Source organism: Dermacentor albipictus, chromosome 9 (assembly GCF_038994185.2).
Source record: "Dermacentor albipictus isolate Rhodes 1998 colony chromosome 9, USDA_Dalb.pri_finalv2, whole genome shotgun sequence".
Classification (NCBI taxonomy): Eukaryota; Metazoa; Arthropoda; class Arachnida; order Ixodida; family Ixodidae; genus Dermacentor; species Dermacentor albipictus.
In genome coordinates this window covers 71,049,216-71,064,793 of record NC_091829.1, presented here as the reverse complement: position 1 = coordinate 71,064,793, position 15,578 = coordinate 71,049,216, and the positions used below count along the sequence as shown (strand labels likewise).

General features: G+C 46.9%; 1 protein-coding gene across 1 annotated transcript in view; it reads right to left on the bottom strand.

The window, feature by feature from the left end:
* LOC135908556 (neprilysin-1-like) overlaps positions 1-4,593 on the bottom strand; it is a 72,545-nt gene extending 67,952 nt beyond the window's left edge. The window contains exon 1 of the mRNA XM_065440339.2: positions 4,397-4,593. The gene's annotated coding sequence lies outside the window, so the exon portion shown is untranslated. The remainder of the gene's footprint in view (positions 1-4,396) is intronic.
* Positions 4,594-15,578: the final 10,985 nt, after the last annotated feature.

Below are 15,578 nucleotides of genomic sequence, written 5' to 3'. Positions count from 1 at the left end.
TGTCGAGGCTGACACTACCGCTATGGGTCCATCTCAGCGCGCCATGGGCAGCCGGTTCCGAATTTGAAGGATGACCGGAGTGAGGTAGGCCGGACACTCGCCTTCGAAACTGGCCTGAACAACGGCCAGAAGATCTCTGCCACTGAGCACCACAAACTAGAACTGGACTTGCACGTTGGTTGGCAACGAGCCAGAGCTGCGTGGCTGGATGACCTTTGTTACGCATTCGGGAATGTCGGCTTCCGCGAAGCGCAATATGGGCTTGGGCCGCACCACGCGTCCAGTAGCTGTGATATCGTTGTCCTTTCGGTAGTAATTCACTTCGCTTGCCGTTCTACTCCGGCGGCTGCTTGTGTATGGCGCGGCAGCGCGAGCCCTATCTTGAAAGTGATCTGCGATGCGGACAGAGTCTAGGCTCACCGAGTGCCGATACCTTCGTGTGCGCTATAGCACCCATACTCTTGCGCCTCACCCGCATTCACGAAGTGAAACGTCACTGTAACTTTTGACAGAGGCGACGATGATTGAGAAAAAAAATGGAAATTCGCACTCGGCAATAGAGCCACGAAGTGCTCACGTCACAGCGCGAAAGCCAAGGCTCTGACGACCTCCAAGAGGCCATCAGGGGTCATTGTGCGCGAAGAACTACGCAAGATGTTCCCTTAGTCGCAACCTCAAGAGGCCTCGGTCGCTGACGTGGTCAAGGGCAAACTCCAACGATCACTTGGAGCTTCCGAAGTTCAATTCGAATTGCCGCCTCTCGTGCCGGAAGCGAGGACCTACGCCGCCGTCACCCGCCGTCAAGGTCAACCTCCGCACCCTCGCCTGGGACCCGTAACACCGCAATTTCCACCGCGACCATAGTCTACAAGTTCGGTTTCCGTCCGGCCTCGTACACCACGCTGACGTCAGATTCTTGCAATCTAACCGTGGTAGGCGCCCTGAAGGGTCTTTTAAATCTGCCAGCCAGCACAATGCGTGATGGTCGCTCACGACTTTGAAAAGCCTACCATATAGGTAAGGATGAAACTTTGCGGTAGAAAGGAAAAGATGGCAAGGCCTTCTTTTTGTTTATTTACTTATTTTGGATATATAAAAATTGGAAGGTAATTGCTCCCTTAGAGCCCGTTATCACAAAATCCAAAAAGAACAAATGTACTACATCCCAAAATAATCACAGAGAACGTGTATTAAGCACGCGATTACACCACGTGATCTTCAAGTGGTTATTTCTAGTCATTTTATTCGGTTTCGCCGGCTCTTTTTCGCGTCCTCCAGTTCTAGCATGGCGCTTGGTTACAAAATTCTCGTACGCGTTTTGTTGTTTCTATAACCCTACAGCAAAGGAAACGCTGCCGTGGATGACCTTGAAACTACTAGAAAACGTGTACGTGGTACTTTTTCAACAGCCTAGCAAGTCTAGGCTGCTATTAGCCGGGGCGAAAACACCACAGAAGTCATTCGTCAATAGTTCAAAACGCTTAAAATGTAGGGAAACACAAGTATGCAACTTTTCCAGCGAGAGCATAGATAATTGGTTTTTTCAGATGCAATAGGTTTTACTCGCATCCTTCTCATTTTATTTCCTTTATTGCTCGCGAGCATATTGCAGTGAACAACTTGTGTTAACACCGCCAGTTATGTACTATTTGGATTTCACTCTTTTGGAGATATCTACCAAAAAAAAGAAAATTGCGAGCCACCGCATCGCGTATGGCATCAGCCTCACTGACGTCTTCTCAATAGAACCGGCCGTGGTTGTTCAGTGCCTATGGTGTTAGGCTGCCGAGCACGAGGTCGCGGGATCGAATCCCGGCCACGACGGACGCATTTCGACGGGGGCGAAATGCGAAAACACCCGTGTACTTAGATTTAGGTGCACGTTAAAGAACCCCAGGTGGTCGAAATTCCCGGAGTCCTCCACTACGGCGTGCCTCATAATCAGAAAGTGGTTTTGGCACGTAAAACCCCATGATTTTTATGCGAAGCATATTACGAGAGCTCAACCCAGCTCCTCAGGCGCGGCGGTGTCGCCATGAAACCACGTGACACCGTGACGTCACGACAGAGGAGAAGTGGCTTTGGCTCAACACTTGCAAGACGGGCTGGGTGGGAATCGAACCAGGGTCTCCGGAGTGTGGGACGGAGACGCTACCACTGAGCCACGAGTACGATGCTTCAAAGCGGTACAAAAGCGCCTCTAGTGAATGCGGTGTTGCCTTAGAAACTAGCTGTTTCTAAGGCGTGCGTCTCTTGCTCAGGCGCACATTTCGTTGCCGCGCCGAACGCTGCTTTGCTCGACGCTCACCGCGTCCAATGCGGGGCGCGTAGTCGCTGCCCTGTAGCCCATTGTCTTACACCCCTTGGCGGGTCGACGGGAACGCTGTCGCGTTCCACTCTTGAAGGCGAAGCAATAATGCATGAGTTGTTTCTTCGTCTAGCCGAACCAAATATAGCCAAGCAACAGCAGTTCACCAGGCTAAACAGTGGTTCAACAACTAAAATAAAGGCTAGTATGGTTCGCATCCTGGGCTTAACCTTACCTAAGCCACAGCCATTTTTTTTCTTCTCAATAGAGCTCCACATGGATTTGAGAACACATCGGCAGTGACGTTCCCTGACGCGGTCTCTGGTACGCTGGAGTTACCACGAATGCCGACGAGCGGCCTGGCTGAAGTGGCAAAGCTCCGTCATATGCAAGCGCATGTTATGTTGGTCCTCGTGTGCGAAAAGCTCGATTTGGTCCGCCGCTATGGCACCACGATTCATTTGCTCGACATACGTTTAACAGGCATTCTCATCCCCCATCCAGGGCACGTCTTCTGAAGGTAGGGTTAGCACATGCATAGTGCATCCACGCTTTCAGATTACGTATCCGAATGCAGACCCGCGGAAAAGTTGTTTTCACATTAGCACACGCTTTAAAAGAACGGTGATTGTTGCATGGCTACCGAGAATTTCGAGTAACAGTAGGGCCATGTTACGCTTGGACAGTTTTGTGCTCATTTATTGTTTCTTTTAGTTTTCTAAAGTTATTTTGTCCCTGCTCATGAAATAAATCAGAATAAATGGTGCGTTAACTGGCAAGTCAAAGTTCCCGTATGAAAATGATAACACATTTTGTGTAAGATTATTCAACGCCCGAACGCACTCAATTTATATGGGGCGATCATTTTTCAAGCTTTACAGAATTTTTTTAAAAATTGCTTATTGCAGGTCACATAATTCTAGTCTTGAGCTGGATTATTCAGAGAGGCGGACATTGCTTACATGAGAAACCAAAACACATGTTCAACAAGTTAACAAAAACTCACTAATTGACTTGTTCATTGATTACATTACGGCGCATATTGTAATTTACGAATTGTAGCCGGTGAGTTTGCGAGGCATATCGACTCGGCATGAATTTCCAGAATGACATCAGTTTGGAGATATGTGCCCTCAAATTCGCCGTAAAAGAATACACTTTTTCCACTTACTTTTTTTTTAACGAAATGCTGTTTTATGCCTTGAAACACAAAAGTAAATGGAACTCATATCTATTTCGTACCGCACATCGGAAAATAATGTCTCCAAACTGGTGTAGTCCTGAAAATTAATTTCAAGCGTAAATTTCTGTGTGCGCCATAAATCAATTAAGCATTTAATTAGTCTATATGTTTAACAATTTGAATACATGTTTGAATTTATCGTGCTAGTAATATACGCCCTTTCAAAAAATGCAGCTCAATGACAACGATTATACGATTTGCCACAGGCGATTTCTTTTTTAAATCTCATAAAAGATTAAAACATGATCACCCCGTGAGTCCCGGTCATGTTCAGTTTGCGCATGCTTATTTCTATTGGCGATAAGAATCGAAATCGTGAGCTCAAAATACAAGCGCATCAAGTTTTGGAGACGCGGCTGTTCAAGCACGGATAAGTTCGTGACTCTATTGCCGCTGGAAAAGAGTGATCCATGAATTCGCTTTAACTTGTTTATTGCGCAAAAGCAACGACTTGCCCGTTAGTCAGATCGTAGCGGAGTGCTCAGAAACAATTTATATGCTGCGCTGTTCTTTACGTGCGCTTTGGTAGAATTACAACAGTAATTTCGCACTCAGCTGCAATCGAAATTAGGACGTCGCAACTGGTATTCGAACATGCGACCTCGTTCTTAGCGCCACCACGCCGTGTATTATCCACCGCAACGAGCGAAGTTGGAGGAAGTCCTAGCGAACAAATGTACTGCCACAGAAAAAAAGATAACTCAAACCACCAGTGCGTGGGAATTTCTGCATTTCTGTTGCTGTATTAAATTGCTGAAGTTTCTACACGCAAACGCGAGAGCCGAATCGTGTCCCCACATCCGAAATGTAGCGTCCGACCGCGTAATATAGAACACTTTGCCTACCTTTCGTGGTTGCGAACAGCCTCAAAATTTTTAAGGCCTTTTGGTCTCACCCCGGCTTCGACCCGTCAGCTGGGAGTGCAATGACGTATTCCCTCGCGTTGAATACAGAAACTAAAAAAAAAAGAAAGGAAGATCGTGTAGATCGAGGATTCGTCCCGACGAGGAGCGGGGCAATAAAACTTTGAAGCAACTCCGGTGTCGTGTAACGGCCTGTTTATTTTATACAGACCCGCCAAACAAGCGCGTCTGTGCACCTGCTCCTCTTTGACGCCTCCCTCCCCCCCCCCCCGTGGGGGGGGGAGGTTCTCACCGTCAAAAAGAAGCTACGGAGTTGCAATTTATAGTCTTCAGGTATCGCGTCGCCGAGCGGGACCAGCGCCACTAGTACGTACATGTGCACACTGCCATTAACGTTACGAAAAAAATCGGCCCTCTCAATGCGCTGCTGTCACGGGTGAGCCTTCTTTGGCCCCGCTGGCGGCACGACTTTTCTTTCTTTGTAAAGCGTGGCGCGCTCTCGATTCCTATACAGCGCGTGAGTTACTTTCTTGCCGGGCCGCAAGTCATCTCGCTTTCGATTCTTACGTACTCTTACTTTCGTCTGTGTGTCACCTCACTTTCAGACGTCGCTTGCTTATTTAGATGATACTGCCAGCTGCCTATTGTTCAGCCAAAGCGGGGTGATGTACCGTATGTTCTAAATTATCGTCCGCACCCGTTGCGCATTCGACAGAGACGAACCGGTGTACAGCAGAGAAGCAAACGTTCTGTTGCGAACCGGTAGACTATATGCAACCGGTATAGTCAACCCTAAAGAACCCGTCAAAATCACTCTCGTCGGGACTGTCAGGCCAAAAACAATTCAGGCACACGCCGGATTTAGACAAGACGACGCCTCGATCGTCAGTGTCGTCAGAATGATCACAATTTTAAGTTGTTGCGGGCGCTGGACTATACAGCGAGCTCGAACGACGGAGTGAAGGCTCTAGCGTCTCTTTCGGTGTCATCGCGACTGTTCTCGCGTTTTGGAGCATCTACCAAGTTGGCGCGCAAATGCGTGGCACATCTTGCCAACGAGGTTTCGCTCGCGAGTCGAAGCATTCGAAAAGGAAACAATTACACATCACCACATTGGATCTACCTAACACAGACGAGGGACTATAACGACGCCCTCTGCAAAATTTTTAAGCAAAAAGGTACGCTAGACCATATAATATGGGAGTGTGCTGGCTCCCCAGGGGCCAAGGAAAACATTGTCAGTAGAGAAGCCTGGGAGGCCTTGCTCCAGAGCGAGGCTGAAGACGACCAGCGTCGCGCAATCCGCCTGGCCGTTGAGGCTGTGAAGACTCACCGTCCTCAACGCGCGGGGACTGCTTCGTCCTCCTCCCCTACCTACGTGTAGGTTAAGAGACGGGCACCCCAGCTCGGTGGAACAATAAAGTTTTCAATCAATCAATCAATCGAAAAGCTGCCGCTTTTTCCCACCGCGAGCAGCATTGGCTCGCGATACATTTGGCGAGAAAGGCGTCGACGGTCATCGCCGAGACGTTTAATTGTGCCGCTTTGAGCACAAGGGAAAGACGACGAGAGAGAGAGCCAAAAATGGAAAAAGCGGACGACAAGTTGCAAGAAACAAGCTGGAAGTATAACATATCTTTTTTAAAGCAGTTGACTGCTAAACGAAAGAAAAGAAGAAAAAAACGACAAGAACATGCGAACAAGACGATAAGGAACTTTGCCACCTAAATGTGCTCACTTTGCATGGATAACAACGCAGTAGACGAAAATGAAGAACCAGTGAAGAAGTCACTGACGTCACGTGGGAGCAGGTTCCATTCCGCGATTATTCTAGGGAAGAACGAATAGCGGTACACATTTGTTGTTGCTGTTGTTGTTGTGGCATTAGCAAAGTTATGTCACGCTTACTACGCGTTGTTCTTGCGTTGAATAGCACGTATGGGTGAGTTTATACTCCGGTTAAATTGTTGACTATACTAAAATGCATCTTTACGTGGCGCATCCTGCGGCGACGTTCAAGTGGTCAGCCCGGAGCGACTGCGTACTTCTGTTATTGAGGCGTATCTGTCGCATTTATTGTAAATGAACAAAAGCGCTTTGTTCCACATTGTTTAAATATGGTTAAAATACCTCTTAGTATGTGGGGAGATCCCAAGCGATATCTGCATACACGAGAGGCAGTCGTAAAGTTAAAGAGTATGCGGCTAATTTTGTCTTGCTTGTTGAGCACATAAATTGAGGCTTCACCAAGCGCATTTTTTTTAATTGCTGCCTACACTATGTGGTCCACATGGGTGCTTCGAGTTAGCTTTCAATAATAACAACTCCAATATATTTAAACTGACGGATTTGTTTCTCCGGCCTACACACCACTGTTGTGTACTTAAACGTAAAGGAGCTGCTTCGTCCTGTCTAACTGGTGTGAATGCGTTTGGATTTATTCAGGGTCATATCCCATGAGCGAAACCAGTTGCAGACAGCTTATGAGAACCCGTGAAGAATTGGTTGATTGCATTCTGACTCTACGCTTAGGTGAACAACGCAGTCGTCGGCGAACGAACGGCTGCGCACACGGGAGATACAGAGACAAATTGTTAAGACAAATAAGAAATAAAGCAAAGCCCAAGATGGAATCATTGGGAAACCCACAAAGAACTGGCGTTAAAGCGGATTTAGCTGTATCAATTTGGACGCGCTGACATCGCCCTGAAAGCTACGAATCTAGCCAGTATGGTTTTATCATTCTGCATATTTTGACGCAGCTTTACATTTACTTTACTATGACCTAGCTGGTCAAATGCATTCTCAGACTGGATAAAGGTAGCATCTACTTGGCCGCGTTTATGAAATATTACCGCGAAGCCATTAATTATGTGTGTACAAGCTGCGTATATCCGTTGACGGTGCGAGGCGAAACTCTTGCTAACCTTCTGAAAAAAAAAGTAGTTGTTTCGACGTACGAACCTAACTGTTTAAAAATAAAGTGCTCGAATACCTTGCAGCGTGTACAACCTGCTAGGAGGATTAGTTTGTACATATGGACGCGCAATTTACTACTCGATTTGTGAATGCTGAGTACTTCCGCCAGTATCCACTAAGTAGGAAGCTCTCGGCCCCGCTGGCTTGCTTTGTATCTAATATAGAGGTATTTGGAGCATCATTCGGCGTATCTACATTTCATTTTTAAAAAACATTATGGATATCGTATGGTCCCGGGGATTTCTCTTGTACATAAGTTAGGCAATAAGATAAACATACCCTGTTCTACTATCATTAAATTAGTCTCTTCAGTGCTATAGTTTCAGCGAATTTCGAAACCATAGTTGTACTGAGCGAGAATCAAGTACTGGTTAAAATGCAACAGCTATGTCTGAAGCGTCAGTGATGTCCGTGTTTTCGTTCCGTATTTTCTGCGCGTATTCTTTACCTATAGTCAAGTGCAGCCAAAAACTTCCGAGTATTACCATTGAGAAAGGCATTTCTGCAGATATTTTAGACACAGTAACCTCTGTGGAAAATTTTACGCTTGAAATGCGAGTGGGCGCTTCAGAAAGCACTCGCAAAAATCGATGTTTTGCATACTGAAACTGAAAAAGAACACCGCCATTACGTCGCCGGAAGTGACGTACTATGCGGACTGGAGAACCAGCGCCCGCAGGACGTCTGCTTCCCTTGCTTTCGTGTATCAGTGAACAGGTCCTGCGCGTCTGCTAGTCACAAAGTTGGTATACTCAGCTAGCTGCTTCGTGCGCTGTGCCAATGCCGTTTCGCGCCCCGCGATGTTCTTTTAATGCGAAGTATTCTCCGAGAACAGCCACCTTTCTCTATCTGGTCGTCTACGTTCAATAGCAGAGCCTCGGTACGTTATGCCTCCGCTCAAAGAGCGCATTGGGTTGGCCAAGCGAATATAGTCCAGCCTAACGCGGACGCTATCCATGCGTGGTGCAGTTACGCTACATCCGCGCAAATTGAACGCTCTTCAGCTTAGTGCGGATGGCGGGGGCATAGAACGTGTCCTATCGCAAGCCGGAACCGCTGGAACAGGCTGCATCGCGCGCTAGCTTGGCTGACCAGCAGCATGCTGGCCTACAGCTAAAACTACATCTAACAAAACCGGATTTTACAAAGTTCCCGATGTAACGAAGAAAATTCCATTCCTCGGCAAGTACCCATAGGGTTCTATGCTGTTGTCAACTTGAATTAACGAAACTCGATTAACTAAAACACGATTTAACGAAGTTTATTCCTGAAATAAATGAGTAGAAAGAATGGCGATTCCTTTCGAATTCTTACAGATAGGGGTTTTTCTTCGAGCGTGCGCTCTGACGCTATCGCGTTAACACATCTCGGCGCCCTGGTCCCGGTCCTAGCTTTATTTTGGCGGGGCTGAACGCCGTGCCCGTGCGCGGACCAACGGATCCAGCAGTCGGTAACGCGCTTACGTACCAAATGGCGCTAGGGGCGGCGGTGGTTGCTTTCGTTATTTCGCGGTTGGCACTGATCAGTGAACAGTGATCAGTGGCGACAGATGGCACTGATCATCTCCTCACAACTTTCTACCTTAATAATGTTGTTTCCTCCTCCTCCTCCTTGCTTGGCCTGCTCGCACAATCCCTGCATTCGTTCTCCGCGTCTTTGCACATCGGCAGCCTGTCACTACTTCATGTGACCGTCTGCGTCAGGATTTGCTGTATGCATCACCCGGACATGGAGCCTCCCAAGGAGAAAAGGAAAGTGGTCAACCTGGAAGGCGCACATAATTCGGGCTGTTGCAAGTTGACGCAAGAAATGTGACGGTTAGCAGCAAATACAATGCCGCGGTAGCTATTGAGTGCAGCTACATCACAATTTCAAATTTCTAAGGGCCGGAAAATCTCTCTTAATTTTGCGAACTTCATGATTCAACGAAATAATCCGACCTTCCAAGCAGTAAGCCTTCGACAAACAAAGAAGCGCTCGCTCAGTACGCACTTGTGCGCTTGTGCTGTGGCAACAACTGATCGCCGCACCACTGCGGGTCACGTTTCAAGCCCAGAGTAAAATTTTAGCCATCTCCGGCATGACGAATCCGACTTCACCGGCCGCTGCCAGGCGCGCTGGAAACTCCGGTCGTTGGCCGATCAGACGACTACCGCCATCTGTAGTGAACGATAATAAGTAGCTGAAGGGATAATAAGTAGCCGAGGCGCCGAATGGCCTCCAAAACTTGCGCAAGCCGGCCGGCGCACGCAAATCTCTGAGGCCACGGGCTTAGCACGGCCGGCTTAGAGGGAGAGAGGTTCGGTGCTAAGCGCGTGTAAACTCGCGTCTAGAGAGGCCGGACTGTGGCCAAAGCCTCCTTCATTTCGCTTGCCGGCATTGCATTCCTGCATGGTTTGCCGCCGCATCTACGCCATGGCCGCCGCGTCGCATTCTCCTTTGTGGCAAATGCAGCATGCGGTTCCCGCTCGTTTCTAGTGCTGCGTCAGAAAGGTTTTCGTTCGTCTACTTCGACGCGTCCGACGGCAGCTTCGTCAACTGCAGTTTAGATGCTTTCTGCGTGTTGGCTTGTCTGCGTCGCACTTGCCTGCTGCGCCGCGGTGAACGCTTGCGCTCTGAAAGCCGGGACAAGAAAGATGTGTTCGGCTTTCCTCTGCTGAGCGTTGGGTACTGCACAGCCATCGCTCGTGTTCAAGTACGTATTCGAGCATCTCACGGCCACGCAACGCATAGGCATTCTTGCAACAGCTCAAATCACGACCGCAACAGGGAGAACGCACGCCGAGAGAGACGCCCGTCAACTCGTAAATAATGAGCGAGCATGGCGCCTGGCGGCCTAGGCGCAACTGACAGATCAACAGTTCCGTGCAGTTCTGCAATATTCGCCACATCCGCATCGCTACTGCCTTGCCGCCAGGTGCATGCGTCGTCTGCATAGGCACCATTTAAAAGCTGTTAATAACAAAATTGGGCAATTATCAGCCCTGGAGCTTTGCCCCAATTACTTTGAGAGTATACGCTGGACAATTATAGTAAATTTAGCCCAAGTGAAATTTACTTGCAGCTGGCATTTAATGTTTGCACTCCATTTAAATCCAAGCCCTCATGGTATGTGAAAACTTCGTACGGGCCTCATTGGGTTAATAACTTCACATTCCATTAAGATGTGCCGAGTTGTCTCCAGATTTTTACTGCGGCAGACACGTACCTCATCTTGTTTCAAATATGCGCTCCGGTATGTTTTTATTCGTGCACTTTAGCCACCCATTTATTCTCATCCGCATTCCTAAGCCTTTCTTCAAAACTAATTTTGCACAGCCCAGCGCCACCACCGGGGCACAGCGCGCATATTCCCGTCGTCAGCACCAGATTCTGGAAACCACATATCCGAGCGTAGGACTTCCGATAATCAAAGGCATTCTCTTTGATTATCCTCGCAGTGTGCTAATCTCGCAGTGTACTACGAACGAAGTTCTGTCCACCAGCACACAACATTCAAGAACTGGAACAATACATTTCTTGTGAAAGTTATATAGGCGGTGACACCGGCTATACTGTTGTGTATCAACTGCGCATTAAAGCGAAGCTTTCTTTGCCTCTTCCTTCTACTTTTTAACTGCCGCTGCTGTCTTGCGCGCTGCAATGGAGGCAGTTCAGAGCTTGGAAGGAGCGTTGCAAAGAATGGCGACGCGAGATACTCGTTTGCGCCTTTCCATCGCATCGCATGTGCGTGATGCCCTCAGGAAGTCGCAGGATGTCGTCACATTAGCCTCTTGACAGCTGTCACCTCCGTCACCTCCCACAAAAGCATTGCAGAAACTGCAGCGTTTAACCGTTCTACTAACGTCCAAGTCCTGAAGAGGGGTAGATAGAAAGGTAGAGAGGGTAGAGAAAATAGGTCGAGGGAATGGTAGAGAAATGCATTTAATTTATTCGTTTCAGAGTGCCTAGGCTGCCTATTAGAAATGTTATGCTTTTTGTGACTGATACTGTTTTGCAAGTAAGGCGATTCGAGCCAATTAATATTTTGGAAGTCGGCCCTCTGCTTCCTCAGCGTCTACATCTGCAGTCGGCAGTGGCACGCACTGCATCTTTTCATGTATCTTAGGGCACCGGAATTTCTCTTCAGTGAATGAAATCTAGTATGATATTTGAAAGCTTTCTTTATTTTTAGATCAAGAAAAAAAAAATCCACCAAATTATCAGGAAGAAAAATTCATCCCTGTATTCACAAAAAGCTTTTACGATAGAATTCTTTGTAAGACGAAATTACAGCCAATCCTGACGCTAGACATATCATTAGCGAAGGCTGTCAGCTAATGCCCAAGGGCACTTTCAGACGAGAATATTTGTGAGTTCGACCGCAGGTTATGAAACTGTTCCAAGGATTGTGTATGATGCTAAGCTTCCCAGGATGTAGGCTATGATCTCGCTAGTGGGGAGAGCGCATTTTTCGTTAATGTTTTCAGTAATAGTTTTTCGAGTGCATCCACTTTTTTTTTTGGTTTCTGTTGTGGGTGCTCCTAAAGGTCGTGTCGCAGCAAATCCGGTGTCGGTGGCATTGACGGTAAAAAAAAAAGAATAATAATAATCCCAAACCATAACCATGCAGGCCCTCAATGTGGCGCAGAAGCGTTACTGAACTGAATTTCCCAAAGTAAAATGCATCAGAAAATTCGTAAAGTCCGACTTATACACAATTTACAGAAATGATAGCATCAGATTGCAATTTGAATCTATGAGAAAAAAATTTGAATATACAAGAAAACATATTTTTGTTACCCTTTTTTCCTTGCTTACTGGGGTATGAGCCATTGGCGAGTCACTGCTTGTAGCCTCTGTCCTACCAGCCATTGCTTTGCCCTGCACTGCTGCTGGCATCGGCCCACCATTGTTTTCTATCGGGCCACGTGTCACAGATTATTCCGTGTCAGTGTTAACGCCGTCGCATTCCAACTCTTAAAGGCGTAGCTTAAGCGTCATTTAAGTTTCTTTCTTATCCTCGTTCAATTCTAATTCATAATGATTTGCATCTCTGCAGGAATGTTTTCATAATTAGCAATGTCTGATGCAGGCGGCGGAATATATAGTCGGGTACACATAAGCAGAAAATCCAGATTATCGCATGGAAAAGCACCTTATGCTTGGTAAAGAAAATTGAACAAACACAACAGTTTGCTGTATTTGGCTTAAGCGGTGATCAGAAATGGAAGTATTTTTACACAGCTCTCAGCTGAGCTGTATATCTGCTTCAAAATCGGTGAAATACCTTTCGAGTGTTTGAGCAGTGATGCCTTGATAGAAGCAATTTACGAGAACACGTTTATCGACGGAACTGTGTGTAACCATGCCATTTTATTAACGAAAATGTTACCTGCATGGACACGCTTCCCTATTGAGTAACACAGTAAATTCTTTATAAAATGTCAAATGCCTGTTCGTCAATTCTACACTGGTCTGAGTGTAACGCGCAGCCCTTCGTGCACGAGTGGCACATGCGCCGTTGAAAGTGGGACAGCACGGTAAAGCCACCAACAGCGATGGTAGGCACGCGTCTTGAGCCTTCGTAAAATTTCTTTCGCAATAAAAAAATTTACAATCCTTAAGTTGTGTCACAGTTGGCCACTCAAGCCACAAAACGTTGAGAACTTAGGAGTATATCATGAAGTAATCAAATCGTACGGTGATCAAATGTTATGCAGCACAGTCCCTTGAATCCTTAATGAAATCTATGGTCATTGCGTTTAACTACGAATTCTTTTAATTACTTCTGTAACTGTGGCGAAATGTCATATGTATTGTTGTCATATGCCGATCGTGGCCGAATGGTTAGAGCATTGGGCTGCTGTGTTCAAAGGCAAAGGTTCGAATACACTGTCAGTCACGCATTTCTTTCAACTACAGAGGTCCAAAATCAGGCAAGACAGAAATCTACCCATCTTCCACAATGTCTCTGTAATGTGACCAAGGAAGGATGCATTTTCGGTAAAAATGTGACTCTCAAAGGGTTAAGGAAGCTAACAACAATGTAAAGATACCATTGCTATGAGGTATCCTCAAGAACAAGGGCATAGATTTCAGGAAGCTGATGAGGGAGATATACAGGGAGGTTTTTTGTTGTTGTTGTTAATATTAACAGATTTGTAAAAATTACACTGTGATAGTGGTGCAGGTGATGTTTTCACACAGAGGTTCAATTACGAGTGCTGCAATGAATGCCACAAAGGAAACTCGCACAATAAGTCTAAGTAAAAAAAGTTCGCTAATTAACTCCCAAGCTACATTTAGGTAATTGCTTATATGGCAGAAAGTCGGGGCAATCATATATAAGCATTAGCTTAAGTTTTAGAACACTAAATTTTTGCACAGTTTGAAATATTAATTGTCAAACTTAGCATTTCTATTTAGCGTATACCAAAACCGAGCACGCAAAAAGCACCGGAAGTCCAGCCCCGCATTCTCGTTAGAGGGATTCGCCCAGTGACAAAATTTACACCATCAATTTGAATTACAGAAACTCGAACATTTGCTGTCTGCACTTTGGTGCTGGCCAGATAAACTACCGATCGTTAGGTGACAGGCACATTTGAGCCAGCTCGCCAAACAAGCAATAACAGTCATTGAATATTTAACTGAGTTATTGTGCTTAAGATCAGATTTTGTCGGGTTTAGCCTGTGTACTGACTGGCATTCAGGGCCCATAGTAAAACCACAAATAAAAAAGTGTAGGGCAACATGGGTTGGACCTCTTTTGAATTTGGGGAACTGCAGAGCGGAAATAGTTTTGAAGAGCGAGAGAGAGAGAAACAACTTTATTTAGTCGCCTGCAGAACGACACCATGACTAAATGGCACCGCGACACGGGTCCCGACGTCTTCTCAGCGGGTGGTCTCTACTCAACTCCAGCGCGTGTTACCCCGCGGTCGGTCGCCCTGAGGGGCAACGTTCCGTCAGTTTCGCTCGGCCTTTGTCTTTCAAGAGCCGCCGAGACCTGCTGGAAGGCCCAGGTTTGGATTTCGTGGTCGTAGTGGTGAAGAAACACTCTGGAATATTGACGAAAGGAAATCGGCGCCTAAGGTGTACAAACACCTGTACCCCAAAAGGGTAGACATGGAATGGAGGAAATGGTCAAGGCAGTTTGCAACCAAATACAGGGTAACTGAAAGTTCACATAGAAAACCAGGAGCCATTAAAAGGAAAATGAGAGAAATAGAGACAATAAATTGAATGCAGAGGCTACAAACAACAAAGCCCATGGATATTTACAAATACGCCAAGGAAGAAATCAGGGGAGAAAAATTTGGAGGACGGTTAAGCTTTGCCTCCAAGAGTGAAACGTAATAGCATTCAAAGATCCCCGACTGCTTCTCACGTTTCCCGGCAACTGCAGTGTATGCAACCGTAATGTCTATCAGGGAATGTTCGCGGCAAACGCTATGCACGATGGTGGGCTTTCTTGTAGAAACGCGGCCTCTTGCGTGGGCCGCGATGTGGAGGCGAGCGCCACCTGGAAGTGTTGCAAGGAAACGGGGGCGCCGCTCTATGGCCTCCGAGATATTCGCTCGCCGGCACGTGCATATGCCAAATGCCATGGCCGGTTTATGAATGGTAGAAACGCTGGAAAAGGGCTTTGAGTTGTTGCATAACAGAATTATGTTTTCTTGTACAGTGAAACCTCATTAAACCGCAGTTGGCCGGAGCTCGGAAAAAAGTACGTACTAAACGGTGGTACTGCTTAAGCGAAATAGCGCAAGATCGCCCACTTACCTGTCAGAATCGGAACTACGCGAGAGTGCGATGAAAAAGCAGAAATCATGCAGTATTTGTTTACTTCGCGCGACAAAAGCATGTTATTTTCATCTGATGCTGCGGTGGGCTAGCAGCGACGACGACGGCCTCAAATTCACTCAAGCTACGAGCCAGCTTTTTCGCTAGCCCGCTCTTCTCGGCAAACACCTGCAGGAGGCAGATGTAACGCACAGCATCTGCCACTGTCGGGCCTGAATCACCCCAGCTCTCGCTTTCCGTGTCGTCCTCACCACTGTCGTTAGGCGACACTTCGGCAATAACAGAGGCAGCGATGGTGAAAAGTCGAACCTTGCAGCCGGCATATTTTCACAGTCACAGCCGCATTGTCTACAAACTTCTTCGCGTTTCCAAATGCCACACACCATAGTCAACAGTA